Source organism: Alosa alosa, chromosome 11, assembly GCF_017589495.1.
Source record: "Alosa alosa isolate M-15738 ecotype Scorff River chromosome 11, AALO_Geno_1.1, whole genome shotgun sequence".
Classification (NCBI taxonomy): Eukaryota; Metazoa; Chordata; class Actinopteri; order Clupeiformes; family Clupeidae; genus Alosa; species Alosa alosa.
The window spans coordinates 27949075-27954074 of NC_063199.1; the positions used below are offsets into that span (position 1 = coordinate 27949075).

Below are 5000 nucleotides of genomic sequence, written 5' to 3' on the forward strand. Positions count from 1 at the left end.
TCCCTGCAAAGGCTTGGGCTTTAGGGCCCCCTGACGCCTTGGGCCCCTGGGCCTGGGCCCGGTAAGCCCGGCAGTAATCCATCCCTGTCTCAGGGGCTAGTTGGTCATGCACAGTGATGGCTCTGCGCTCCGCTCCGTACTGGAACAGAGTGAGTGATCGAGGCCACTGGGCCGCGGTCGGTAGCCCAGAATTCAGGAGTGTTCCGGAGCGTTCAGGAGATTGCCAGGAGTGTTCCGGAGCGTTCAGGAGATTGCCGCTCCGCTTGTCTCCGCCCCTCGCCTCTGCACCTTCCCCCGATCGATGGGCTCAGATAAGAGCTCCCAGCTGGAGGCCCCCGTTTGCTTTCATCTGTCTCCTTCACGGGGCGTCCTCGGAACTGCCTGAGTAAAATACATCCAGCTGCAAAGATCACACACACACACACACACACACACACACACACACACACACACACACACACACACACACACACACACACACCAGTGAGGAGCCTCACGGCTGGGATCAGATGGCTGCTTCAGGTGATGTACCTGTTGGACTTACGCATGGATGGTCCTCCCCAGGTGTTTGAAGTGAGCTCCACAGGTTTCCTCATCCAGAAGGTTGCTGGAGATTTTTGTGTTACAGTTGAAAAATATAATCCGCTGTTGGATCCATCCAGGTCAATGAACTATAGGTTATGTAGCCACTAGGTTTAGTTTTCATTTGGTTATTTGCTCTGAGTTTTGCTGGATTTATAGGAATTTCTCAAACGGACAGAAATCTTAAACCGATTCCACCCACATTTACACCAAATTCCACTCCAAATTTGTCCTCTTGTATTTGTTTATAAAATGAATAGTTTGATGCGGTTGGAAAACGTTGTTTTCTTACATGTGCAAATGTGAAATGCTCTATATGCATGTCTGTATGCTAGCTAAATGGTTAATTCAGTCTGCAGTGAAGAGTGTTTAGTGGAGGGTTAGTCTTGGCCTGCTTCGGGAGCAGTCTGTTCGAATTAGCTGACAGCTGCAGGGCCTGCCTCTCTTGTTCTCTGTGTGTGTGTGTGTGTGTGTGTGTGTGTGCGTGTGCACACTGACTCCGTAATGATCTCTGGCCAGGCTAAGGACCTCATTAGCAAAACGATGCTGGCACTTTGGGCGTCACACGGTGCCTTCTCGAAAAGTTTCTCGTAGCATGTAGTTTTTGAAAAACAAAAAATTATGTTGATTGCTCATGCTACCAGTGGGTGCTTGTAGATTTGTAACTGATGCACCCACACAAACCCTGTTGAAGTCACAGTGTCAGAGATTTTTTTTGCTAACTGAACGCAGGCTCCTCTGGTATGTCTTAGAGGCACTCGGTGTCTGTGAATAATGTGAGTTTAAATGGGTCTCAAGTGGTCATTGCTCAGCAAAATGGCAGCAGTGCGAATTCATCAGCTGTGACTCAGAACCTTGCAGGTACATTCCCCATTCCCAATGCGGCTGTTCAAAACGGCTTTTCAGCAGACATCAATTTAGCGTATTAACGAATGCTCGTCACTCGCTCCGAAAGTACAGTAAACTCCAATGCGTGTCCCCCTGACACACAAGAAGCGTGATTCTAGCAAACAAACACTGCTTCATAAGGTAGTGCTTTGGAATAGCATTTTATACCGTAGGGGTGACTCAGGATGAGGTGTGGAGCAGGTTGTTCGTTTAGACACAGAAATCATTAGAGGTGTTGAAGGCTGCGTCAGAGATGTGGGTGGGCAGGCTACTGGATGGGGGATTGGTGGTGAGGTCATGGGGTCTCGTCCGCCCCTGTGACCTTTCTTGGTCACTGGGTTTGAAGCATTATGGTGGTGAAGTTTGAGGCTGCAGGGCTTTGGATGGTATTGACCATAGAGGAGGGGGGGGCAGGAGAGGGGATCAATTGAAGGAATCACACTGTTTCTGTGTGTGTGTGTGTGTGTGTGTGTGTGTGTGTGTGTGTGTGTGGCATGTGTGCGTGCGTGCGTGCGTGCGTGCGTGCGTGTGTACGTGTGTACGTGTGTACGTCAGTGTGTCTGTCCTGTACAGAAATCACATCTCACTGAGGCCTACAGTATATAAAAAGATTTGGGCTTCAGTGACCTGGGGTGAATCAGTCTGCCTCACTCTGTTTCTGTCAGAAAGAATTTATCAGTAAACAAACAGTTAGTGACTCAGTTTCGGATTCCCAAAAGCTTGTTGATGTTTCAGCTCAACGGGCAATCAAATCCCTCCACTCACCTTACTGATTGGCTAAAATTGTTTATGGCTCAATCCATGCCACTGCGTTTGTTTCCCATGTTACAGAGCCAGGACTATGTACCAACACCAACATTTGTTTATTTTAGTGAACACTGAATTATTTACAGTCAAATTATTTGGATTGCTCAGCTACCAGTTGATGCTGCATCCACACAGACCCTGTTGAAGTCACTGTGTCAGAGACATTAGAAATGTTTGCAAACTGAATGAAAGTCCCTTTGGTATGGCTCAGTCTATCTCTGTGAGTCACTGTGTCAATAATGTGAGTTTAAAATGAGTCACCATGGTCATCATGAGAAGCAATTCACCGAATCTGCCAAAAAATGTATGGGACTCACAGACTGCACCTTTATCCCAATGGTGATATTTACAGTGTTGCCTTTATGGCTACGTTGATTTTTCATTACTTTTATCGTCAGAAAGGGTAAACAATCATTTAGTAAAGTTCAGGCTGTAATGTCACTGTCAGAAAAGATTCAATAGTGTGAGTGAGTGGACTGAGAAATTGAATAACAGTGTCTAGTCTCTCTGGTCCCATGTGTTGGCATTTTGGGCCAAGATCTAACTTTTTGAACACAATCATGAAATACCACACTCACGGCTTGATGTGAGTTCTGTGCAATATTTATATTAGTACCTCAGGCCCCTGACTATGTTTTTTTTTTAGGTGAAATTAGTAAAGTATGGCTTAGTCTGGGGTTTGGTTATGTACAGTATGTAGTCAAGATTATCAGAAGTTATCTGAGATATCTGTAGCCATGCAGTAGTGTCTGACGGATTAAGAGAAGTGTGTGTAGTCAGGGTTGCATAAGGTTACATAGGTTTCTTAGGTGGATGTGTGGGTGGAGGAGGGGTGATGGGTAGGTGTGTGTGTGTGTGTGTGTGTGTGTGTGTGTGTGTGTGTGTGTGTGTGTTGTGGGTGATGGGGTCATGCTGCAGAAGCAGAGGAAGAGACTGATCTCACACCTGCAGCTGTAATCTCCGCCAGGGTTCAGGCGCGGCTCTGCACTGATCCCCCCCTCACCTACTGACAGAAGGGCGTCGTTTGAAGCCCAGCTCAAAGAGATCAGATCCAGCCCCCCTGGAGCCCCAGAGCCTCCCCACCCACCCAACCCCAGCCTCCCTGAACCCCAAGGGGAGGAGCACACCCAGGTGAAACCTGACAGGGGCAGGAGCTCTTTTATTACGGGTGATTAGCAGGAAGGGAAAGAGGCTATGCCACCGCCAAGGTCAAAGAGGGGATATTTGCAAGGAAGGGGAGGGAGAGACAGAGAGCGAGTGTGTGTATGTGTGTGTGTGTGTGTGTGTGTGTGTGTGTGTGTGTGTGTGTGTGTGTGTGTGTGTGTGTGTGAAAGGTAGACAGAGAATGTCTCTGTGTGTGTGTGTGTGTGTGTGTGTGTGTGTGTGTGTGTTTTGAGACAGTGTGTGGTAGTTTGTTTCCGAGACTGTGTGTGCGTGTGAATGTGAAAGAGACTGTGTAGGTGTTTGTATGTGTGTGTGTGTGTCTGTGTGTGTGTGTGTCAGTGTGAAAGAGACTTGGTGAGTGAATGTGTGGGTGTTTGTACGTGTGCTTCATGTAAGAATGAAGTCTTTGACAGTGATTTGTTTGTGCCCTTCAATACTCCTTGCCCGTCTGCATCACCGCTGAAATGATTTCACAAAAGCTGCTGGATCCCTGACAGTCTATAACAGTCCCCCACTTCCACTGCCTCCCTTAATGGGCTCTCTTAATGGTTAACATGTCAGACAGCAGGGCTAAACTAAGATTTGCTCATAAGGCTATGATAGGTTAGGTTATTATATAACTCCAGGCTTTCTCCAGTCAGCTGCACAACAAATATTTTCCTCCATCCTTCTCTGAAACATAAAGCCAGAGGCGACTGGGAGCCTACACGGCTTTGATTGACAGCTCGTTGTTTGTTTTTTCCTGGCACTCGGTGGCAAATATTTATTCTGGACGTATTTACTGTTGTCGTTTGTTTATTTATCTATGTACAGCAGGCAGTGACCTGTTGATGATTATCTCCATACTAATGGACACTCAGACCCCACACACACACACACCCCTGCATCCTCGCCAGCTTCTGTATGTGTTGACACTCCAGAGCCTGAAGGATTTCATTTTATTCATTAGTTAATTATCAGTAGCTTGACATTTGAATAATACTCTCTGTCTCTCTCTCTCTCTCTGCCTTTCTCTGTCTCCTCTTTTTGCGCTTTACACCTCCCTGTCTCCTCATGTGTTTTCTATCTTTCTCTCCCTCTCTCTAACTCTTTTCTCACTCTCTCTCTCTCTCTCTCTCACTCTCTCTCTCTTTCAATTTATCCATCATTCTGCATGGCTGTCAGAGCAACACACCGCCAGACAGACACACTTTCTCTCCACTCACTCGACTCATTTTCCCCTCTTCTCTCCTTTCTGTCTCAGCCTTCATAAATGCAAGAAATGGAGTTGGCCAATGAGGTGGGGTGGCTGGGCTGGGTCAGTAATGACCTCAATTTCTTTTGCTTTTTTTTTTGTATTCCCTCTGAAGAATTGTGCTTTGTTGTTGCACATCTCCTCGCCTTGTCTGACACTTTTATTTCTTTCTCATGGATGCCTAACACATTTGCTTCCCGGCCTGTCATTTTTCTGATGTATGAAGTCTCTCTCTCTCTCTCTCTCTCTCTCTCGGTGTCTGCCTGAGGTAATTATGCAGGCATGAAATATACATTATGTTACGCAACCCCACTGAAGTCGCACT

At 46.8% G+C, this 5000-nt stretch overlaps 1 protein-coding gene across 4 annotated transcripts in view; it reads left to right on the top strand.

Moving 5' to 3' along the window:
- The window catches only part of brsk2a (BR serine/threonine kinase 2a), a 201912-nt gene that overhangs the window by 108545 nt on the left and 88367 nt on the right, over positions 1 to 5000 (top strand). The gene's annotated exons all lie outside the window — the stretch shown is intronic.